The 25,623-nt window shown below is 42.2% G+C and overlaps 1 long non-coding RNA gene across 2 annotated transcripts in view; it reads right to left on the bottom strand.

The window, feature by feature from the left end:
• Nucleotides 1–1,128: 1,128 nt before the first annotated feature.
• The window catches only part of LOC116652891 (uncharacterized), an 87,642-nt gene continuing 63,147 nt past the window's right edge, over nt 1,129–25,623 (bottom strand). Inside the window, exons 3-6 of one of the 2 annotated variants that reach the window (XR_014942881.1) lie at nt 12,651–12,944; nt 11,729–11,788; nt 5,886–5,993; nt 1,129–5,373 (exon numbers count right to left, since the gene is read on the bottom strand). This is a non-coding gene — a long non-coding RNA (uncharacterized LOC116652891). The remainder of the gene's footprint in view (nt 5,374–5,885; nt 5,994–11,728; nt 11,789–12,650; nt 12,945–25,623) is intronic. The other variant, XR_014942882.1, reaches the window with a different exon arrangement.

Here is a 25,623-nt window from a genome sequence, read left to right as displayed (position 1 = left end):
TATGCAAAATCATTTGCTGCGAGAAATCTTCATTTTAATTGCAGGCAGCAACCATTTTGAGGAAAAAGCCAATATTCTTAAAGCAGGAACAATCTTTTAAAATGATAATTTAGCACCCCCACTCCTATGAATTTGTATCAGGGAAATATTGTATAGAAGAGGCCTCTGGAGACACCCAGGCAAAGCTCCCTCTTGAAGGTGGAACAGCACTAGCACCAGCTCAGGCCATGCTGTGCACTCACACGCAGACTTCTGTCTGTCCTTCTGGATGTGTGTACACATAGAGCACATTACAACTACTATTAGCCTTCGCTATTTTTAGCAGTTTTAAAAACCATACGCAGGTGCTGTATGTTAAAAATACAGCTTTTAACACCAGCTGTTTTCACTCAGCTAAGTGTTTTATCTAGAAGATTAGATTACAAACCCTGGGGAAGAAAGCGACTTAAATACATTGTACAGCAGGTAAATTGCTTTGGGCTCTGCATTGTGTCATTAGGACCAATATGAGAAAGCAGCAAGACTTATCTTAATCTTGCTGATCGTCTCAATTAACACAGTCCCCACAGTGTCCTCCTTAATATCTAATCCCCATGGTTTCTTGTTCTATGTATTTTGCACTGATAATGTTCTTTATCAGATCATTGCTGAGGGTACAGAAGTACGTATTAAGCGAGTGAGGATGTGGCAGTTATTGAGAGGAGTCACGTGCCTAATTAACATGGAAATTAGGAGATGGACTATTAAGTCTTTCATGCAAAGGAAAGCAATGTACTAGATACAGACTCTAACAATAATAATAAAAAAAAAAGAAAATAAATAAATAAAGGAAAAAGGGAAAAGCGCACAGGGAAGGAGTCTAATTATAAACAGAATTCAAAAGCAATGCCATTCAAAACAACCTGTCTACTCTTGGCAAACACTTTCATCATACAGAAATAACTTTCCATACACAGCAACACAAGTAAGTAATGAAAAAGAAGGGGGCTGTCTTCCCACTGCTCACACATCCAGGAAGTAGTGAAATTATCACTGTTCTCGTGGGACTTTTCCTTATTCAGGAGGGCAATCTTGACTCCCAAGTGCATTTCTCAGTCACATGAGGACAAATAAAGACAAAGATTCAGATCCAGATGAAATGATGATCTTTATCTTTCCAGCCAATTCCACAAATTCTGCCTAGAATAAAGACCGCCGTAATTAAAAAATAAAACAAAATTGCCACGGAAGAAAGTATCAGAGTTTGGGACATTGACAGCCTTCAAATACTGATGAGCAGTGCCAGCAGAAGTAATCCCCCATCCATAATTTTTTCCTGTTCTCTGATGTGCCCTCTGAAGCTCTGGGTGCCCTTTGACAGATGTCCCAGAGCCAGGCTGCTATTGTCAGCAAATGCAGCTGTCATAGGCAAGAGCCATGGCTGGCCATGTTGCTTCCTCAATGCGCATGCTGCCACCAAGTTTCATCCCAAGGATCTCATCCCTGTCAGTATGGATTTTCTCTTTTTTTAAGTCTCATGATGAGAGTTGACAACTTGGTGACTGCCTCAGTTTGGGAGGTTTTCCTTCTTCCTTTCATTGCTGTTTCCACCACCCCAGCCTACCTCCAACATGCAACATGTAGGACTGTGTTTTCAAGAAGAAGGGTGGAGAGTGAAATGCTCATTTTGAATGGATTTTAATTAAAGACTCACATGAGTCCTCAAACATTTTGTCTGGATTCATTTTTCAAACCAGTTGAGCACTTGCACTTCTCTGGTAACTGCTATGTGGCAGAGTAGATGGGGCTTTGATAGTGAATGGTTGCCAAAATTTTAAGTGATCTGCACTTGTTTCTGAGCTGGGAAACCCACTATGTCTTTTATATTACCTTTCCTAACTGACTTTCTGACTATATGTTACAGTAACACGCCAGAACAGTACAAGAAGGAAATATTCCTGGAGGAGGAATGTCTTTTACTAGTGAAGATGCAAATGTAAGTAGTAATATCCCATCCCTACTACTTACTATGCAAAGGAAGCTTAATTTGCATTGCTGTGGTTTAAATGTAGATGGTCTAAGATAAGTCACTGTCTGATGTCCGTAAATATTGATGAGCACTTGGGGATCCTGTATAGAACCATCTGTTTCTTTTCTGTCATCATCTGAGAGCTGTGTGTTAGCAGAGATGTCAGAGGAGTTTCTTGGAGGGAAACACATACCTTTGCTTAGCAAGCAATAGCAAAAGGAATGAAGGAAGTTAGGGAAGAGAATTGCAAGATGAATAATGAATCAAGCCAGACTGGAGGCTGGTGAGCCTTCACTAGAGATATGACTTATGGGCAGCCTCCACTCCTGGTGCTCCCTGAGCTCAAAGGATGCTTTGCAGCAGCCACATCTCTGTGCAGCGCCTGCCTGCTGGTGCCCACTCTGCCATAGAGTCCCTGGTGGAGCGGGGTGGGCAGCAGCAATGTAGGCTGGAGAGCTGCTCCTCTCCTACAGGCCATGGGGCAGAGAATGTGCCAGCAAAAATGATGGGGAAGAGTGGATTAATAGCCACCTCCTGCCTCCAGAAAACATCAGCAAGTCTAGTGAACTGTGTTCATCTCATCTATTGTGAAAAGATCCTGTCACTTCTCTCCACTTTTAACTCTTTTTTTCCCCTAACGGGAGTTTCAGCACTCCTATTTTAGATGCCTCAGTGAAGTGCCTAAAGTCACAAGGAAGGGAGCTAGAACATCAGTCTGCATCTGTTGTCTTCTGCAGGGAGTTGTCATCAGTCATCTTGTCTGCAGAAACAGGTAAGGGACAGTACCACCCATAATGCATCCCCAGAACAAGGGGTGAGGAGAAGTTGTCCCCAACCACACTATGACAAGGTCACCTCCTTGAGACCCAGTTTCTCCAACTCTAAAATGAGAAAAACATTTATTGTCCCAATTTATTTTCTGTTTTAAAGTATTCCATAAGTGCTATGGTTTATTATTCTAATGCGACTGTAAAATCATGATGTCTTTATTGCAAAATGATCTTTAAAACATGAAGCATTAGGATGGTGACTGAAATCATTAGGATCAAATTGTTCTGCTTTTGCCCTGTCACACTGATACTTCAAAGCAAAATTGTCTCGTGGGCGTTTATAAGATTTCATAAAGATAACGTGTCTTTTCAAACCTTCTTCAGGGGAGGGGGGAAGAAGCCCCCAGACATTTTCTTAATGAATAAGGACCAGAGGGTTCTGCCTATTTAATTCTGAGGCTCTCTTTTAATATTTAAATTCTGAACCTGCTAACAATCAGCTTGATGAAAATGAGCCTCTGGTTGTTTGGAAGTGGTGCAGGCAGATGTCCTTGCTCCTCAGCCCCACCCAAGGCTGCTGTACTCACTGAGATGCTGTGAGATGGTGACTATGGGCTCCTACCTCTTCCTCTGCCTACAGAAGCCTACAGAGGTCTCCCTATCTATCCTATCTTCTGATTTACAGACTATATTCCTACTAGGTTAATTAGGGTTGAAATTCTCCTCCTCTGCCACCTTTCACATGGAGCTGCATCTCAAAATCATGTTTCCTCTTCTGGTCAAAAGTCCAAGTGAAACTTCAGCAGATAGTGAGTGTACTTTGCTATGTACTTTGCTATGAGCAGCTTTCTTCCATAAACAGCGCCATAGGATAAGCCTTGTCACTCTCCTTGTTATTCATGGATCTTCCCTTCCCTCTTGCACATCCCTATGGTTGTCTGGTTTTGACCCAACAGATATGTAAGGGGGAAAGCTTTCTGTTCCTGTTTCATTACATCTTGGTTTCAGGAAATGTGTCTTTCTACTATACTGTAGTATGTAGGTCTGGGAGACACAAGAACATTTGTGAATTTATGTATATAATGTCACAAGTGAAGGCCGACAAAAGAAAAACTAATACTGTTTCTCTTTTACTCTGATTGAGTGTAACTACTTGCTAGTTTTATGGCAAACCAGTTCATTAGCATTTAAATCGATTCTTAAATATTTTCCCTGAAATTTGGAGCACTATAAGCCTTAAATCCAGGACTGGTAATGTTGTGATTTTTATGTCTAATTTTAGATTTACTTTTTGGTCTGATAAATTGCGATTATATAGCCATGCAATTTCAGAGAGCTGCTTTTAAATGCACAAATTTGTGCTGAGCCTTTAATGAGTAAAATAATAAAATAAAAAGGAAGAAAGCATTACCTTATGTCCATATGCAAAATGACAGCGAACCCTGAAATTCTTGGCGGTAAAACCTTCATGCATTCTAGTTTCAGAGCTTACAAATTAAAAGCTTAGACAGAATATGTAACTGTGTACAGGAAATAAATTATCAATAGAAAAATGACCTACGAAATCCTGCAAATTCAGTGCCGTAAGCTTCAGTCTGCAAATGCTTATATCGCTCCAAACTTTACAAGTGCAAGGGGTCGGATGACCTCCATTCAGTCTCTGCCCACGTCTAACGACATTCAGTGGTCACAAGAATCTCTCTCTGACAGCACTTGCCCTACCAGTGCCTCTGGCTGGAGAGGAGCATTGGTGGGAACGATAGGGAGTAAGTCACACGCAGTTACAGTGCATAGACATTAAAAATGCACTTTGTCTAGCTCCGCTGTATACTTCGAGCCATTACTTTCTTTGCTAAATTTGACCACCTACCCCTCAGCACATAAAAGAAAAAAAGTTTCATGTTGCTACAGAAATGCAAAACTCACCATAAGGCAAATTTATTTGGCTTTTAAGTGATGTGTGTGAATGGAGCACATTTTCACTCCATTTGTATTGTTCCGTTAGTTAATCTCACCCCACGGATTGTAAAATCCTCATGAGTTTTGTGGTTGCAAGAGTAGGGGATTTTTTTCATCTGTGGTTTCTACAGCTGAGTAATCTGGTGCATCTTCAATCACAACTAGAACTGGAAATCCTTCAGATACTGACAAGTTAACAAATGGACACTAGCAATATTGTATTGCTCATCTGCCTGATGTTGTATTTTAATTAGACTGAGGAAGATAAAAAGGCTGCTTCTTCAGGTGTGAGTTACTACAGGACCCTTGAGGGATAAAAAGAAACTGTTTAAGGCAACGGACTGCTTATGCTATTAGTCACAGAAGGCTGCCTTCTTTCTGTCCTGCCCTGTTGACAGATACTGCTAATGTTGTAAAAGAATCACCCCTTCACTCTGAAGTGTGCACTGTTTCAGATGATGGAGTTCCACAACACTGACAACTGCAACTCTTCTGTTTTGCGTTACAAATGAAAAGTTGCTTGAGAACATCCTTGCTGAGTATTAGTCCATGAAGACATTGGTCTTTGGTGTGAGAAAGGCTATCTGAAGGTCTGCACGTTTCCTATCTCTTTTAACAAGTACTGCTGCAGGAAATCTAGACAAAAAGAGAGAGAGAGAGAAATTACTGTCACAGAATTTTATTTTATTAAACTAAATTTTCAACATGAAGAGTGTGACTGCAATTTCTTTTTAGCAATAAAAGCTTGACTATGAACCTAATGTCACCAGTTCAGTAGAGCACATTTCACTAAGTGCTAAATTCACTTCTTTGCCAGGAATATATTTCTGTTCATTAAAACATTAGGCTACTTACACAGTTTTTGTACTGTATCAAAGGGGACACTGAGCAGCCTAGGGATTCACATTTGCTCTTCCACATTTCTTTTACAAGGCTCATTGTATTTGTAAAAATCACATTTCAAAAACGTAGAAAGTTGTGTGAAGAGACGAGGTTAAATCAAAAGCTTACAAGTAAATCCTTTTGATGCCATTTGAATTCAAGGTTACATCCAGATGTCCCAGATCATTCAAATCTAATCCATGAGTCTGAACCTTTGAAGAAGATCTGCTCCCAGAGGGACTGTGAACTTTGCATCTTTGACCTACCTGTTATTTATTATGAAAGATCTTCATGAACCAAGCCCAAACCATAGCACAGTCAACAAGAACTGCAACAGCGACTTCAGTGGACTTTGGGTCAAATCTTGTTGCAAACTACAAAAAAGGAAAACACACATGCAAAGAATACACCAAAATAAATAAATAAATGATGGGATGTTCAGCCTCCAGAGAGTACAAAGTGGTTTCTAGCTTATGCTCACACTTCTATCTTTCCTCCTAATACATCTTTTAAGAATATTTTCCTTATTCACACTGCCTGTCTCTTTTGACTATGAGTCCGGTGAAACTTGACTGAGCTTCAGGTTTTGTGAACTGTGTGGAAAGTCATATTTTTAAAATTTATTTATATATATATATTTAAGGGTGCCATCTGATTAAGGTTAGAAAGAACCCTGCAAAGGTACAACTGTGCTTAACACTAACACCATAATTCTGTGTGATGCTGACTGTTGCGGGGGCCAAGAGGATTGCTCCTTCCTTGGTTTTAACCAGATGGCATTAGGCTCTTTAAATATCTTTGTCAAGTGGTTCTCAGATATGAGCAAATGAGTTCTTTCAGTGCTAATGTTCCCCTTGTCCAGAAATGTCTGACACTGTTTGAGAGATGCTTCCTTTGCTGACAGCCCCAGGCAGAGAGCTGGGAAACAATTAAATGGGTCAAAGGAAAACTTGCCAAAGTGCCCTGCACATCTCAATCTGAGACAAAGCAGGTCCCTCACTGAATATAGCCAGAGGATTAGGCTGTAAAAGGACTGTTACTACCTACCTAGATAATATATGCTAATATCTCTTTATCTCAGTGGCTACATCCTTTTATATCCTATACAGCTGGTGTCCCCAATGCATAAACCTTTTCTCCCGATAGCACATTAGATATGCATTTGAGGTACAACATCAGTAATGACTTGCTTCCAATATAATTATATTTTAATTACGCATTTAAGACCAAATTCTTTCGTGGTCTATCCCAACTTACACTCTTTGAAACCTTAATAATTTTAATTAAGTAGTAGTTGGTGTAAAATTTCTAGCTGTTGAATTTTGCATTAAAAAAATTTAAATCCCCTTAAACATGGACTTAATCTTCGCAAGCACTTCAATTAGTAGTGCACTCCCTCATTTAGTCTTTTAGAGCAATAACATGGACTTTATGGAACATCAGGTCCTTTCCAACAAACGATATTAGGACAGAGCCCACTTTTAAAAGCTTCCCATTTGCCATCAGTAAGTGAGGGATGTGTGCTGCAGGCCCTCACAGAACTTCCCTCTCATTAACATCAGTGCCATTAGTGATCCATTAGGGATGGCTGAATTTGCTTTTAAGTGGTTTAACCCAAATCTTTCTGCATTGTACGCTCTGTTCCAGGAAGACAGGACTCAGGCTGGTGGGGCTCTGGCAACTGGTTCCATGTCTCCATATAAGCATGGCTTTACAGAGGGAAGAAGAGAATCAATAGGTAGGCAGAGAGGAAAAGAGGAAGCAAAATTTGTTACTGTCTAAACAAGGTGCAGGCTGCACAAGGAGGGCAAAAAGTGACCTGAGAGAGATGGTTGCCTTCAAAATAGTGCTTGGAACAATTGAACCATTGGGAAAGTTGCTGGAAGATTGACCTGGACAGAATAAGACTGTAAAGGGACCCTAATTGTGTTCCAAACCAAGTAGAAAAATAAAGGGTAATACAACCTTAAGCTTCAGATGTAAGATCTCTGACAAAACGTGCATCTAAGGAGATATTACAGAGCCCCTAATTAAAAACAGTGCTGCTTGCAGGACTCCAGCTTGCAAGTGAAATTGTTGAGAGAAACAGATCCGGCCCTGGAGAAATCAGGCAGAGCCATGAGGAAGCGCCTGCTGAGTACTTGAAGGAAGCCTAACACCTGGCACAGGGACCTGTGTGTCCCTAACAAGGAGCAGGCCCTGCCTGGCCCTGGTGGCATGCTCAGCAGGCCCTGTATCAAGCAATGCATTTGGCTGGCCTCTTGGGTAGCAGTCGGCAAGCTGTGTTTTGAGCAGCATAAAGCACCACTCCAGTGCCTGCCTGCAAAGACTTTACAGCCCAGGAGGGAGGCTCCAGCGGTAGCTGTAAGTTGCTGCACATGATGAGCACTGCAGGAGATGCCTGTCCTCTCTTCCAGCATTTTACTTAATAGACAACTAACATTTGCAGCAAAGACCTGCCATTATTTATCCAACAGAGGCTGAACAAGCAACAGACAGGCTTGCCAGAGCAGAGCTGCAGAGCATATCCTTAGGCCAAGCTAAAGTGCTCACAGCAAACCGTTAGACCAAAAAAAAAAAAAAAAAGAAAGAAAATGATTGGCAGTGCAGCAGCACAAATCAGCAGCACTTGGCACAGCATCTCACTGCCCCAGCCTCACATAAATGAGCAGAGCTGCAATAGGAGCAGCTCTCGAGCATTTTAGGAAGCCGGGAGTGCAATGGGAAAGATGATGCAGCTTTGATCTGGGGCAGAACAGTGAGGAAACATGGTAGGAGCTTGAGTAATGAAGCAAAGGTCTGTCTGACAGACACCCCTGGGAGAGGAGTGCTGGATCAGAGGGAGACAGAAAACAGATTAGAGACGTGTTAGACCTGATACACTGCATGAAATAGTACGTGCAAACAGTTTAGAAGGCAACAGCTTTAGCAGCATGACTCGAAGTTTAGGGCTAAGTTTGAGATTACCAACTGTGCATAAAGATGTGTGATACAAAGATGAATGAAAGCTAATATGTGTGTGTCTGCCTGACCTTTCTAAAACCTCTCAGTTTTCAGACCCAACGCAGAGAGGATATGACGATCCAAGCCCCACAAAGTCAGAGCTGCCTCTCACTAGGACCTGTACCAGCTTCACAGGAATCTTCCACACCAGTATCACCACGATGGTCATTTATTTATAAGGTGTCAGAGAGGCTCAGAAAGTCTGAAAATCATATAGAGGTTGAAAAGTCCAAGAACAACCCTGGAGGTATATGTTATAAGAAGTATCCTTTACCCTGAACACCCATGGCATTGGCCAGATGGTACCAGCCTTGTGTGAAGGAGCCTGATCAGCTCATGCCACTTCTGAGTCCCAGAGAAGAATTGGGTGAGGAGATTCAACTGGGAAGCTCCTGAGCAAACAGGAGGCTCTTCCATATAAGACATTATAGCTGAGATAATATAGCAATTACTTATAATACCAGCTCACCACAACCTTAAAAAATCCATACTTTTCCTCATGAGAGGTTAGTCATCTGCAGCCCAAGCAGGAGATAACAGCATGGGAAAAAAAGAAGAAAGATAAACCAGCAGAAAACAACAGAGTGGCTGGAGAGCCAATGGAGAACTGTAGGTCAAAACAGCACAGGATGACCCAGAGGCTGCATTTTGATAAAGCTTGTTTCATGTCAGCGCTTGTTGTTTGGGTAACTGAGATGCAAGGCAAGGTAGCCCCAGGGAGCTCTGGCACAAGGCGACTGGAGCTGCCTCTTCAGGACTGCAGAGGTCCATGTTTTGCACGTACTGACTGATGCTGCTTAAGGGTAGCCTCTGTGGAAGTGCGCCTACAGTTACCTGCGGAGCTTCTGAAAACTACTTTTCTCAACAGAGCTTGTTTCATTTCCACAGGAAACAAAATACCTTTTGGTTATTGCTCAGCATTTGGTGTGCATCATAGCAGGTGCTCCTGACAGCCTGGAGGGGAGAGAGGCAGCGAGGAGCTGAGCTGGACACAGAGCAGAGCTTACCTTCTTGTTTTGCCAAGTTTCAACAGACCGGTAAATTTTAAAAGGTGATACTTGCCTTTAAATGCAACATGTAACTCATTTTGTTGCAGTGTATCCATCTAGCGTGATGTGCTTACAGGGAAAAAGGATCACCCTTTCACTAAAATCAGATTTGGCAAGGAAATTTGGTTTTCTAACCCAAAAAGAGGGGCTGGAGTTATCCCAAGGTATTGTACAGTTTTGTAGAAGTTTGAAGTTGTGTATTTTTCACCTGCTTGAATGATGCTTATGGTACATTCTTGCATAACTGAAAATGCAGAGAGAGAGAGACAGAGAGCCATTTGGAAGCAGTTTTCCAATGTGTGCAAATCACTTGAGCTTGGCGAGCAGAACTCACCATTTTGAGCCACTCAGGCACTGTGGAAAATGTGTTCTGGTAATTAAGCATGGAGAGCCATGATCCTGGTCAATATTCTGTGCTGCAGCCTCCTCCAGGGTGACCTCAATCCCCCACCTCCTTCCAGCTACACATAGAAGCATGGCAAGGTACAGAGGGCTGGTGCCTGTGCCCAAAGGCTGGTGCTGCAAGGAGCACGGGGGGAGCCAAGTATGAGCAGTATTTCTCCTCTCCTCTCCTCTCCTCTCCTCTCCTCTCCTCTCCTCTCCTCTCCTCTCCTCTCCTCTCCTCTCCTCTCCTCTCCTCTCCTCTCCTCTCCTCTCCTCTCCTCTCCTCTCCTCTCCTCTCCTCTCCTCTCCTCTCCTCTCCTCTCCTCTCCTCTCCTCTCCTCTCCTCTCCGCAGCCATCTGTGGCCCAGATGAGCCCCGGGTTGGTCTGGCTCATGGTGTGTTTGGCAGCTCTCAGTGGATTTCCTCTTCCAGTCTCTCCCAGTCAATCAAGATTTTCTGAGCAACCAGCCACAATGTGGAGGCAGGGAGTCAATGTGCACTTTGGTCCTGCTTGTCATGGGTCTCTCTGCTAACAATCCCAAGTAAGATACAGGGCTCTGATCTGCTGTGTTTAACACCTGTCAGCAGGGCCATGTGCCAGAGAGATTTCCCAATAATATCTGTTCTATGCCTCTTAGAGATACAGGGTGTAGCCAAGTATCCTGTCCTGTTATGGCACATTTTTCTAGGCATGCAGTGCCTAATGCTAGTAATTTATATAAGTTGTGACTTAATCTTTCTGCAACTTTATCTTCTTGTCCCCTTTAAACAAATAAAATCATCAATGGAGGTAGAATGGTTTAGAAGAACTAAGACTCATAACATGAAGAAAGTCAGTATTATTGGCATTTTCCCTTTCATATTTTAATTTGACAGAATTAGGTAAACACTTTTCCTAAAAGAATGAACCCAGATTGGGTTCAGTTGAGTTAGTGAGTGAAAGACTGTATTATTTTCTTAATTTCCCCTAGGAAAGAAAGGTTTCCTCACTACTTGTACGTGCCATCAAACTCAAATGGTCACCTAACAATAGAATTATCATGCAGTAAGTGGGAGGTGCTCATTAAAAGCCCTCATTTGAGCAGGGAAGGAGAAAATTCCTTCATGATACACATAGGTGACATAATGCTGGGAACAATCTACCAGCAGGTGTGGGTCTTCTTTGCAGGTAGGTCCCAGGAGAAGCCTGCACATCATTTGCTAGTGTAGCTACGGGCTATTGTCTTTATTTTCATAGAAACGCACAAAAAAGTCTATATTCACTGATTTTCAAGCAAGAATTAAACATTATAAACATGCTGCACGTCAGACTTGCCACAGACATGTAAGTTCCTTCCTCATCCTCATGTTTGCTAGATAAATTATGATTCTATGATTCTATGAAATTATGTTTTCTGAACAGAAATAATGATAAATATATCCAGCCTTGAATTTAAGGCACCGGGTGTTAGAAGATTTTAGTCGGGATCTGCCTCTTGGTCTGAATTATCTCATGGTTTTCATCATGTGCTGCATGGGTCCCTAGGCATCTGCAGACTAACTCCAATATGGTAATTAAATGTGATTGAGAAAATAAGTTGTTGGTCTCTACACTGCAAGTGACCTGTGTTAAATGTCCTTGACAGATACTGAAAGAAACTGGAGGATCTATAAATTTTTTAAAAATCACTTACCCAGTATTTAAAGGTGTCAGCACTAGACTCATCAGAGAAAGATACAAGCAGCTCCATAATCTGTAATTATAAAGTAATCTGTCAGAAGCAGATATTATTCCTATCACAGCCTTTTACAAAGCTTGTTAATGCCTTGAAGCACAACTTGATTTCATTTGTTTTTTTTTTAAAGCAACTTTTATTCCATCTTGTAATTTAAGGTGGCTTTGTTGAGTAACAGCACTGGGTGATGGGCGGGTTTTCTAAGCAACAGCAAGTATATGACATCCATTTCTTCAGCATTATCTTTCAAAAAATCTACTCATTCCAGCTCAGAATAGTCATTCCAGTTCCTTTATAGTCTGAAAACATTACCCGAAGTAACTTTACCATAGATATTTGAATGTCATGGAATCATAGAATGGCCTGGGTTGAAAAGAGGTTGCCCCGGTGGCGCAGTGGTTAAAGACGCCGCCTTGCAACACTGGGGCCCGGGGTTCGAATCCCCCCTGTGGCGCAAGTGGTAGAAGTGCCGCTCTGCTACACAGAGGCTCGAATCCCGGGGGCTGGACTCGATGATCTCTAAGGTCCCTTCCAACCCGCACGAAACTATGAAACTATGAAACTATGAAAAAGGACCTCAAAGATCATCCAGTTTCAGCCCCCCTGCTATGTGTAGGGTCGCCAGCCACCAGACCAGGCTGCCCAGAGCCACATCCAGCCTGGCCTTGAATGCCGACAGGAAATGTGATGGCGTTCATGGGAAAAAAAACAAAAGCAAAAAACAAAACAACAAAACAAAACAAAAAAAACACCAAAAAACACAAAAAAACAAAAAAACAAAAACCTAAAATAAAAACCAGAATGGCAAGAATAGCAAAGTAACTATGTGTGGAAAGTAAATAAAAATTGGCCAGTTCTCGCACTGACATCCCAGCCCCACCTTGATAATCAAAGATGAGATGTGCTGTGGTTAAAGCTGCATCCTCAGCAATAAGGAAGAGGAATCTGGGCAATGAGACAGTTTCATGTCTTCCTTGGTGAGACTGATGTTGGATGTCTGTGGAGATTCAGCAGTTTTCCGTACTTTGTCTGAAATCTGACCTGTCTTGCTTTTGAGCCTTGCACCACCATCTTTTCACTGTTGGACACTGGAGGCCTCATCCTTCTCACACCCTCAGTTCTGATGATTTCAATGAGTATTTGGATGAAGGAGGCAGACAAGCCTGGATCTAAGCTTGAGGAAAAGAAAGAAAAAAAAAAAATAAAAATAGAAACAAAACAGATTTAGAAGCAGGCAGTACTTTTCATATGATGAAGATTCACAACTGTTCCAAATGAAAAAGGCATATTTTAGTGATTAGTTGCAGTCAGTCTTAACAGTGCTTTAGGCTTGATAGCACACCAAACACAATATCCTCTTCTCCATGGAAGAGTAAAATATGGAGTTTCTGAGGGGAAGAGCAGAAGTGTTGCAAATGGTGATATTTGAGATAGTTCTTCCACAACAGCCATTCACACAACATAATGTTTCTCCCAACACAGAAATCTGCCTTTAATAAGTGGAAGAAACATACCGTGTGAGAGAGAAGTCATATCTACAATCTACTTGTAAATCAGAAGTTCATTAGGGGAGCATGCAAAGAAGCTTTGGAAGGTAATTTTGCTACAAGCTAGTTTTCACAGGAGTGAAGTAAAGCTTTCAAAAGCATGATTGCTCTAAGTAATTCAAATTATCTCCTCTCCCTGATACTAAGTCTTCCTATCGAGACTACAAAGCACTTAAAATTTTATCCACATTGTTCAGAAATCCCTGAGGAAGGTTTCAATCCATTTGCAACTGCTGCTGTGAAAAAGAAAGAAGATTCAAGAAGTCTTCTAAACTACCTCCAGCACAGCTAGAGTTAAATGCTTTTTATAGAATTGCCACTATATCATAAAGGTCTTTGTTCAGACATTTACTACTGAGTCACACAAAAAAAAAATCCGCTCTGGACTGAAACTTCATCTATAAGAGTTTAGCCAAGAAACAATATTTCCTGGCACTTTGTTCCTTTCTTTTTTCTAGCACTGAAATTGAAAAAGAAGCTAAGTGCTCTATGGTTTCCAAATGCGAATGTGCTCCTATTACTCAGAAAATGACTTTAATTTTAAAATGAAATGGTGCAAGCTTACAACCTTGAATGTCGATCATGTTTTAAATGCCAGACATGCAGCACAGCGCTGGTTGCTACAGTCAGTGAAAGCCATTCCATGGTTTCTTGGAGTCAAGCAAGCTTCCCAGACGACCTCCATTTTTGTAGTGGTCCCAAGTCTAGCTTTTACTTGTGCAGATCTCCCATGGGGGTGAGTTGCAGTGAGAGTCATTAGAGAAAGACATTGCTCACTGGTGCTGGGACTGCTGTTTCTGTCCTTGTCCCAAGTGGGACCCACATTCTGCAGACAGAGCCACTTGCTCTGTGAAGACACAAAACCACCCAGACATCTTATCCTTCTGGTACCCTACTAGCTGTGCTTAGCAATGTGGCTGTAGTTTTGCCAGCCTGACTTGACAAGACAAGTCCTACTAGATGCCACTAACTAGAGGATGTTGCTACAGGACAGGGTTATAGGTTGGGGCAGATGAAAGCTGGCCCTGTCCTCTCCGGCTGAATCTTACTGCCTTCTTAAATGTACAGCAAAATCAAGATTTGCTATATAAATTATGAACACTGAAACAGCAGATAATGTGATGTAAATAAAAGTCTCCCAGTGCTCTTTCTTTGGAGAAGATGGCACTCCTTAGGGACAGGGTAGGATATTGCTAATCAGCTTCTCTGGGGCTGGCTCAAATTCTAGCATGGCCTCAAGACGAACATGGAGCTTCAGGAAAAAGTTGGGCTTGGTTAATAATGGTAGCAGTAGTAGTAGTAGTAGCAGCAAGAGAGCTACTAAAGTTGAAAAGTGAGGGAACCACAGAACTAAAGGGTTAAATACCCTCAGATATGGCATCCACCACCTCTTGCAGAAGTAAGGTTGTATCAGAGAACAAGCAAAATACTTGTAGTTTATTTTCTTTTTTTTTTTTTTTTTTCCCCAGCACTGTCTCTTGCATTTACTCCAGCGCACTATATTTTGTACGGTTGCTACTCTCTAACAACTGTCAAGAGGCTTAGAAGAAACAAGCCTCTTGGGAGTTAAAGACAGGGGTTTTTTTTAGACCCACATTTTGTTATGATATCAAGTTTGGCCTCAGCCATACCGTATACAGGAATTCAAGTGTCTGCAGCTGCTCACATGTTTCAAGTCCAAATTCATTTGGTTTCAGTGCATTTCACAGCATCACTGCTTCACAATTGTGCTTCTATTGACCCCAAACTTTGACAACAGCTCAAATGAGTGAGTGAGGTTAGTCACAAAGATGGTGTGCAGTATACGTAGATGAGGACAAGAAACATCATGTAGCTGTCAGCATAGAGAAAGGGAGGCTTGTCTTGGAGCAGTAATGTTTGGGATGGAAGGCAGGAAGATTGATTTTATTTCTTTTATGTCCAGCATCTTTCTAGTAATGGTTCAAATGCTATTTGTGGCTGCCTCAATGATGTTCATTACCACGAGTCCTCTTTCTGAGGATTTTCTCCCTGAGTAAGCTCCAAATTTTTTTAGCTACACCTTAAATTGCAACATATACAAATGTATCAACTCGAATTATCCATCATAGTTCTCTATGGTATTGTGTAATTCTGCTTTTCCATCACAGCAACTTTTAAATTATGGAATTGCTTAAAGAAACATAAGAAAGAAAGAGAAGAACTCACCCACTCTGTAAGTACAACACCTTGAGTTCGGCTGTTTGTTCATCTCTTCAGAGAGAGTTTGGGAGACACATCTTTGAATCTGCCCCCTCAGAAATGCTGACAACTCAGAACACTGTAGATTCTCCATTATTATTTGAAAATATCAGCTTGCGTGCTCCAGGACTGCTTATAAAATCCTGAATTGATAGTTCTCCCCCACATTTGCAACTGTCATATTTTAATGTGAATTTTAGTCTGCTGAGTGGAACAATGCTTGTGTTTCACTCCTGCAAAGAACAATCTTTTTCTTCTTAAATTCCAGGAACAGCTTCTTTCTGCTGCTCTAGCTGTTTCACATAACAAATAAGCTTTGCAACAGATGAGTTTGGCTCATCATGCAGATTTGTGTTCTTAGTGAGCAGGAAAAAGGAGCTGAGAATTTTCTTCCCTGTCTGTCAGTGCTGTTATCCCAGTCAAGGTTGACACAATTATTTATTTAGGAGAAAAGCACAAATTAACCTGAATAAGAAATCCTTCCACTACTCCTGAGCACAAATGTTTGGATGTCATTCTGGTGTAGTACAGTCACTATGCAGAGAAGTCCTCACAGAAGTCCAGCACAGGGCTAGCCGTGGCACAGGTGTACATGAGAGCTGGGGCCACACTCTTCAGCCTCAGCTGCAGTGGCAGAGGGAGGTGATAGCTTGTCCAGAGCAGAGGAGACACATCCTGTTGACATGGCTTTTGGTGACAGTCAGTTCAGGTCTGTGAATATCTTCATCATAAGAGACAGTGAGAACCGGGTTGGTCTCTTCTCACTGATGACAGGAGGAGGTGAAATGGCCTCGAGTTGCTTCAGGGGGGGTTAGGTTGAATATCAGGAAGCACTTCTTTACAGAAAGGGTTGTTAAGCACTGGAATAGGCTCCCCAGGGAGGTGGTTGAGTCACCATCCCTGGATGTGTTTAAAAATTGTTTGGATGTGGTGCTCAGAGACATGATTTAGCTGAGGGTTGTTAGTTAGGGTAGTATGGTTAGGTTGAGGTTGGATTTGATGATCTTTAAGGTCTTTTTCAACCTGAGTAATTCAATAATTCTATGATTCTATGACTGAGATGATAACCAGGCAGCTGGAAGAGCTGCTTAGAGTAGTGCTCCCAGAAAAGAACAGTTCCTTTCATATAGCTGCAAGAAACACTCCAAGCACCAAAGAATTTCTTTTTTAAGTTTGGGTCTAATGTGAGGAAGGAGGAACACTAGGACACTACAGCCAGTGGAGGGCTGGCAACAACAGGCGTTCAATTAAAGAATACCAAACCTACTGACCTTTGAAAGGTTCGCAGCATAGAACCTTAGCAATCTCAACCCTTTCCTCAAAGCAGGCAAGGAACATGGTAACAATATGATTCTAGTGCAACCCTGTTCTGAAATTTATGGAAGTTATGAAATAACTAGATTCTCTCTATTGAGAGCTGAATGTTATGCAGCTGAAGGGCTGCATAACTCCATGCCCCTGCTATAGAGTAGCATATGGAGACCTCCACATTGTGTAAGCGCCCCTTTGCAGTGATATCTCTGTACCGTACTTTAAAGAAAAGTCCCCATCCAGTGGCATCCCCTTACATGGCTATTTGTTTCATATATTCACAGACATTTAATGCCCCTTGGATCCTTTTCAATAGGGATTATTTTGATGGCTTCAAGAATCTTCCCAAGTTCCAATGCAGCCACTGGTGAGCACAGTTCAGCACATCCCAGCTCTTTTGTAGAAAGACAGGGATGACCTTGTGGTTAGACTCTGGCATTTAGATTTTTTAGGCATCAGATACTTCCCTACCCTCTAGACCCTCCGTTCCCCAGCCTACAGCTCTGGGTTTCCCTGCTGTCCTGGCAGTGTGCAGAAAGTACAATCCAATTACTTCTTCCATGTGGAGAAGTCGCAGAGAGTCAGCAGTGATAGATAGATCCCTGCAGGGCAGAAAGACCTGGCTTCTGCAAAATAATGAAGCCCGTAGCAAAAAAAAAAAAAAAAAAAAGCTTGAAAAAACACAACTTCACAGATGAGGAGCCCACAGCCCTGAGTGAGCTCAAGTTGAAAGTTCACGTTGTTTTGAATCATTGCTTCAGGCTTTCTTCGAATTCAAAGGGATCTCAGTTTACACATTGGTCGTACATTTAATCTTGCGTTAGCAGCTGCAATCAAGTCAAAAGTTTTTACTGTATGGGAGGTTTTCTGAGTGAAAGCTGATGCTGTGAATGGGGAGAGAGGTCTTTTTTCAATTCCATAGACTTGAAATAATCAGTGCCCCGATGTGAGCTTCGCTTTGTTCAGATGCACTTTAGGCCAAAACATCTTTCCTAGTCCTGGACTACTGTTCTAGACATTCTTCACAGATGTGTGAGCACGGACATTTCTGTAGCAAGTTCTGGCATTATCAATCACAGCATCCCCTGAGCAAGTGATCTGATTGTCAAAGTGATGAAATGCAAGCGGCTGGTGCTCTTTCACCTCTGAACATCAGACAGTGTGCTCACAGCCTCCTCTGGATGGAGGCATTGGTTATTAGCCACTACACTGAAAATTGTCCCCTCTTCTTTTATATGTTATAAAGAAGGATGCAAAAGCCTGAACGCTGCCGTCCTTTTCAGCAACATGCAGTGAATATCCACTTACCACTGCTACACCATAATCACATTGCTTATAAACACAGGTAATTGGCTCTCTTTGATATCATTCCATTCATTGGTATGTATTTCTTTGCCTACTGCAGAAATTAGCATATATGTGGGTCTTTGTAATAGAAAAAAAATGCCACTGCAATGTGTATACAATTGTAGGTCTTGAAAAACAGTTCAAGAACCCATTCCACTGGTGTAATTCAAAAGAAGCCATGCACATAGTGAGTGCTGGACAGAGAACACTGTTCTCCATGACCCAGGTGAGCGACACCCTCATCAAGCCCTGAGCAGGATGATGGCAGCCTGTCTCCCACGGAGGAGCCAGCTGCATTTGCACTTAGTTTTAGAGAAATGAATGGGTGACAGAACTGGACTCTGACTGTTCACAGGCACCTCATTCCAGGCAACCAGCACATCGGTAATGTATAAGGTTGATATTTTTAAGCTGACAAATACACTGAAATACACACAGAGATTTTGTCAGCCTGGCAAGAGTCGGTGTAAATCATGGAGAGGAGTTTCCCTGGGCTGCAGAATATGTGGGTGTGGTTTTCAGAAGCCCATGTCCTCTTTTGGTGATAGCCTGATGCCTAACAAACAGTGAGTTTATGAACCTTTCCATCCATGAGACACTGACATCTGTTTCCATCAGAAATGGAAGGAGTCAGTTGCTTCTACCGTAAGCCATTGACAACAGGTCAGCAGGATCAAACTCTGGTGTGGGCTGTGTGGACTGTGTGGGCTGTGTGGCAGGAACATCCTACCGCAGGTATTCTCACGTAGACAAACCGGATTGCATAAACCTCATTTATTTAGGAATTCAGGCTCAAAAACATTCAATTTTTGTCCTCTTCATAGTATGAAATATCATTCAGCTTTGCTTCAATCACCGCTTGCCAGCCTTCATGCTCTTGTGAGGATATGTCATAAATACGGCAGCTCTCTTTGAGTGTTAGTGCTGGATGCTGTCCACGACTGCTGAGCTGCAATATGCAAGCCAGTGATACCACGAAGGGAGAGTTTATACTCCTTCCCTTTTTCATATTTTCAGTGTGTAAATCCACAGAGCAGAAAAAATTTAGACGGGAGTGAGTGGTCATGGGGAAAGTAATCCGCATATAAAGCAGAAGCAGATACCTCTTTCGGCCCAGGACTCATCCAGTTGGGTAGTTTCACACCAGGCTGAATGACACCTTCCACTGCTGGTGGTTTTTTTCTTGTGCTTGAGTTAAGGGAAGGGAGGGTCACTGGCACTGCTTATGCATTATTCATTTAGCAATGGCTCCAGGGAGCAACTTAATGTCATGAGTTTTTCACTTACACGAATTGCAATAGACTCTTTTCTTCTTCAAGCCTGCCTGCACCAGGGAAATTTTGTAAGTCATTTTACCACTGGCATAGCTTAACCTGCTTGGGGACAGCAGCAAGGACTTGGTAACAGACAGCTTGAGATGAGTGATCTGTGTTTACTGTTGTCATTTCAGACCGTGGGCATCTGACTATATCTACTAAAAACTGAATTATTAAGAGGTAATCCAGGAATATTTTGGATTTGTTGATACACAGTATCTATATCCCAAGAGCTGAAAATGTTTGCATTCCACACAGTGCTCATTTCCTCTTGAGAATACAGGCTTTCATTCAGAGACTTGAGTTTTTCTTGCTTTGTTTTCCTTGCCTTCTTTACACTGGACATTTTTAATCAATATATCACAGCCAAGCTCAGATGACATTTTCCATGGAGACTTTACTGACAGAATCAAAATTACATGAAGTATTGCATTTCTAAGACAGTGGTACATGTGCAGTCAAAAAGAGGTACGTTCTGCTCTGGCTGGGTAAAAAGCTTCCATTTAAATCCCATCACTTGTAAGGCTCTGTGGAACAAACAAACTTGTGCACTCATAAAACTGAGGGGTTGGGAAGCAGCAATGACATTTTCTCAAACTAACAAGAAAGATGTGATTAAAACCACAGCTGCAGACATGGAGCAGAAAACCTAGGTTGATACCCAGACTTTACCAAATTTACCACATTTTTGAGTAACTGTTACATAAGATGAGTCTAAGCAAGATCCTTCTTCTGAACCATGGCAGGCACATCAGACCCCAGCTAACTCTTTGCTAAATTTTGTCTCATTTTGGTGCAAAGGACTCTGAAGAGTGTCCTGGGTTACCTCTGCAATCCTGGTGACCCCAGAACAAACGAAATATTCCAAAAATTGGAGCATGTCCTCTGTCCCTTGAAGGGACTGCCCCAGTGGAGGTGAGCCAGGTAACCATCCATTGCTGCCAGTCCACTTGTTAGGAGTGACTGTGATCAGGGTTGTGGAGTGTTACTGGGATGGGCTTGGGGAGGGACTGTCACAGGATGAGGTAGCGCTGGACCCTAACACACACTGCTGAGAGCACATGGGACCTTTCCATCTCATCAGAATTAGATTTCATGTAAACAGTTTTGTACTTGAAGAGACCAGAGGGTGTTATGTACTTCCTTCTCTTGCTCCCAGGAAGATACAAACCTCACATAAAATCTGGGCTAAGATGTTTTCAGCGTTAAAATCAGTAAAAACTGTGCTGAGTGATGAGACAGCAAACCCCTTATGTGTTCTGGGAAATGACTGCATGAGGTCCTTGGTACTAAACTATCCAGACTGTCCTCTGTCTAACAAACTCTCATCTTTATAGCTACTGTATTTTACAAAGCTCTGGTTTTTATACATTAATTGTTTCGTTCTGCATGTGACGCTGTGTAATGGAGAGCTACCCTTACCAGTTTCTCCAGTATGATTTTGGCAGCTGTCCATGTTGCTATATGTCCCATGATGTGGCCACATCACCCCGCACTGTGCCTTCTTATGCCCTCTTGTGCCCTTGTACTGGCAGTTGGCAGCCGGAGGGGATATAGTGACCACGGTGGTGGTCTGCAGGCACCTCTGATCCTTGTACAACCTTTGTTCCTGTTCAGCTCTGAGTAAGTTCAGCTCTCCTTATGCAATCAGTCAGCCTGGAGGCGGCATGGTGTGGATCATGACCTGTGTCACAAAACTTCACTCATTTTCCTCAAACCCAAGCAGTGAAGGGCCTCTTTAATTTTTTTTTTATTTATATCAGGAGCCTGCAGCCTGATGATTCATCAGCACAAAGTTTGATGACTCCAAGCCTCCAGCATTGTTTTCTCTTCTAAAGTTACACTGACTGATTATGGTATCCATGTGGCAAGCTAAAGAGGAAATTTCTAAAAAGATGGTGTGCTGGAGCTGGAAGACTCTTCTCCAGCCTCACAGTGAGTAAGGAAGCATACATCTGGTGTGTCATCCACCTTTAATATAATCAGGTGTCCACTTGGAGACTATGAGTACTCACAGATTACATGCCATGCAGTGCATTCCTGCAGAGGGATATGAGTACAAGACCCTTTGGAGGCTTTATTGGCAGATGTTGTCAGTGTTTTCCTGTCATGCCCACAGAGAAGTGCTCAGTGTAACCAAAGATCAGTCCTTTTCCCAGCACCCTGGCTGAGCTGCAGCGTATGGCAGCTACACCGTCCTCTGTCTTGGAGAGATCTGGATGATGGTACAACTTGATACGTCCCTTACCCCAGCCTATGAGAGAAGGTCTGTATGTAAGACTGTTCTGCCCCAAGTAGCAATCTGCAGAGGTAAAGCAGGGAATGGCAGCAGCAAAAAAACAAACAAACAAAAAAAAACCACAAAAAACCAGGCATGTCATAGCTTTCCCTCCAGCTTAGAAGAGGGCTGTAAGCAGAAATTTGGAGCACCCAGTGTTGATACACACAAAAGCAGGTATGGACCACCAAACAGCAAAGAGCAAGATTCCTTTCCTGCAAATGCAAAGCTATTACTTCTTATCCTGTTTATTAGCTATGCTTAATTTACTTTGTTTTCCACTTGGCTGTGAAAGCACTGCTGTAAGACCACAGGCTACCTTTAAATATCTGTACTTAATTTCATTCTTCCTCTTCCAATGAAAGTTTCAGTGGAGATAAATTTCTGATGGATAGGTTTTATGGGCATTGACTATCTGCATTTGTTATAATTTATTGCTGGATATTGTCTTAAAGGTATATGTGCTAACAAAGGCAGAGACTTGGCTTTATTTAGCAGCTTAAACTTGAGTTTCACTGAGTGGCTAGTAGAGGAAATGTTACACTGTGAGGTTTTTTTCCCCTCCCCCATAATATTTTACTTTGATTAAAGCTGTTCTGAGGTAAAAATGCGCATCTCACACAAAAAGCAATTTACCTCTGCTCTTATTGAAGTTAACCATACTTATTTGTCCCAGCATAATGCATTTTTTCCAGCTGAATTCTAACTGCAGTGCTATATCATACGAGTCAAGTTAGATTTAATCAGATTTAGTTTGTGTTGTGAATTTTAAGACGTTCGTTCAATTAGTTGGAATAAAAGCAGAGTATTTGGAAGAAAGATTAAGGTTGAAAAATGCTGGTGTTGAGCTGGGTATTCAGTGCTCCTCCTGCACCTTTCTCACCCCGAGGCATATCTCAGGCTTGAAAAGGCTCCTGCTTTTGTGTTTCTCTTCTTTATGTTTTTACAGCTGCTACTGACATTCACAGGATGGCGATGGCTACTGTCATTTTATCAGACTGCTGCACCCAGGTAGATGTAAGACCTCATTTACTCTTTCTGGGTACTGATGGAAAATAATGGGATTACATTCGAGTTTGGGCTTCCTAGTAATAATTATTCCAGTCTTATCAGCACCCCTTGACTACTTTCCCTGGATGCTTTCCTACTACTCTCCACGTTGACACCTGGTGGCAAAGTCATCATGGCCACCTGTCTCACTGAGCTGTTCGGAGCAAAGCAAACTTGTGATGGCATTTTGGCCTGGGGTGTGCAGCACAGGGACACCTAAGGAATACGGAGAAGGTTGGTCTGCCCCTAACATGCATCTCCATTCACAAGTACCTGCTCCTACCTGGAGGGAAAGCAACAGAAGGAAGGATGAAGGAAGGAAGCAGAGGGTGTGCTTTTCCTACAGTCTATTCATATAATCAGTATGTGAGCAGACAACAGTGAGGGACTCAGCAGGATCCAAAGTCTTTTAAATATTTCTATGACTAATAAAGATACGCTTACCCATATGATCATGGCTCGTTATAAAACATTAAACCCCAGTTTTTACAACAACCCCCACCCTGCTGGTCCTGTAGATTTCTTGAGGTTGGAAAGAGACACCCTTGCTGCTACTATTTACTATTTCTTCATCTGTCACTGAGACTGGATGCACTGCTCCAAAGTGGCTTTGCAGAGATGATGCTGCCCAGAGGATAGAGAAGGCTGAACAGCATACTGCCATGTCCCCTCAGGATTATGGTGAGTCCCCAGATCTTGGTACCAAAAAGCCTGTAGGCATACAGCTTTGTCTCTCCTCACATTCAGTTTCTCTCTATAGGCTTTTAAGCAAGCACGGAGGTCTTGTTTCCCCTAAGATAATATATCCAAAGTTGTCTCTAAAGGACATATGTTTCTTTTCAATACTTTTCAGTCTCCTGTCCCCTTTTCAATTGCTTTCCCCTAAAATAGTTTATTTGCACACCAGCCAAGTCTTTTTAGAGTATGGGGATGCTTTTAACGTGTTGTCTGCTGTTCTGAATGTAGCATCTGTTATTATGAGAACATTACCTTTATTAAGAAAAAAATGTAATGCCTGTTGTTACTATGTCTTATGGCTGTGATTTTTGTTATCAGAGAATTCTTTATTAACTCAGGTTCACCAGCCTGAGAGATTTGTAAAGGCCATTGTAAAAGAGAAGAGAGAAATAAAAATGTCTTGGTGCAGCCAAATTCCACTCCCTCAACTGAAAAATGCAGTGTTTTTGCATTTGAGACAGTTCCTCCGACAGCCAGACAAGGTGACATTAAACAAATCATGTTAATTACCACACAATTTATGTAGAGAGATTTTACTGGCCTCCTAATACTTGGCAGGAGCTGCCAATTACGAATGTTTTTAAAAGGCACATTTTCAGCATTAACTTTTTGCTAGGACAATGGTAAGTTTGAGCCCACTGAGCTCTGTATTTGTGCCACTGAAAGCAGAAGGTACTGCTGAAGTCCCTAAAGGTCCATACAAGACCATCATTCTAATTTGGGGACACGTTAAATGTTTGATGATATGTTTTACAACAGAGGGGATAATCGCACAGCTTTTACTTGTATTCTTTCATTAACAGAATGAAAATTGAAAGCCTACCTTTAAAATTTGCCAGCAGCATCCTGAAGTTTGTTTCCCAAAGGTTGCTAAGTGCTTTAAGCTTCAATCTCAGAGACACATAGGTCTTCATCTGCTGCTCCCTTGTCTTAAAGGCATGGTCATGCACTATGCTATTTCCCCCTGCCCATCCACTTCGCTGGACATCACCTCCACCTTCGTAGAAGTGACAGAAGAGAATGGGGCACTCACTCCTCCCCCACACCGGTACTCAGCATAGATTAACTGCTGTGGTTTAGAAGAAACCCCTTGAACCTGGAATGTGTTTGTATGCATAATATGGGTCAGCGTCACTTAGAAATGCCTGTAAGCTTGGGAACACCTCTGCAGAGCTTGAGGAGCTTTTTCCTGGGCTTCTTGCATTTTCCTCTGAGGTAGATCAGCACACAGCTCTGCATCTGTATTTCAGGAGCCAAGTGCTGCTCACTGGAAATGAAGATCTTTGTGAGTCCTGGGTGCTTGTGGAAATGGCCCAGGAGGCAACCTGGATTTTTTAGAGGGTTGTAAGTACTTTAAATGGTTTATTTAGGTTCAGGTTGAGATAAGAAGGCCGTACTGGTTTTCAGTGACCCCTTTTGCATACAAAAAAAAGAAATGCAAACTCCTCTTCTGTATAATAGCCCAATAATGTCCTGTGGTGCCCATATGTCCACTGGTACAACTGTTGCTATGGGCTTGAGATTTGCAAAAGCTACACAGGAGAGGTTTGGGAGGCAGTGGTAGGGGAGATTTAGCATGCTACAAGGGGTATATTTCCCATGGGGAATCAAGCCTCCTGGTCTCACCAGCACTAGAAACTCCTGGAATCATGGAAGAAGGCCAGCATCTTGCTTCAGTGACATCTCAGCATTCAGCCTGAGTGCCAGCAGGGCTCTCCTGCACTGGCAGCATACAGAGCTCCTTCTGCTTTATAGTTGCACCTGATCGTATGTGTGCCTGTTTCTTGCTTGTGCACATTTTCATGCTCAGCTCACAGCTAGCCCAGTGCCACAAGCTGACACTACCTGTGGTTACATGGAATTTCAATAGGAATGGCAACACAGCACAGGGGAGAAAAACAGACCATAAGAGTTATTTCAAGCAGATGTTGGTGATAGCTGCTGGTAGCAAAAGTAAGACATCAAAAACAAATACATATATATATCTTTAGAGAAATAAACAACATCTGCACCTGATGAGGGTTTGGTAATTTCTCAGCAGTTCCA

Source organism: Coturnix japonica, chromosome 2 (genome assembly GCF_054131305.1).
Source record: "Coturnix japonica strain WE chromosome 2, WE-NBRP24, whole genome shotgun sequence".
NCBI classification, from domain to species: domain Eukaryota; kingdom Metazoa; phylum Chordata; class Aves; order Galliformes; family Phasianidae; genus Coturnix; species Coturnix japonica.
Note: the sequence above shows the minus strand (reverse complement) of the source record. Positions and strands in the feature narration are given on the sequence as shown.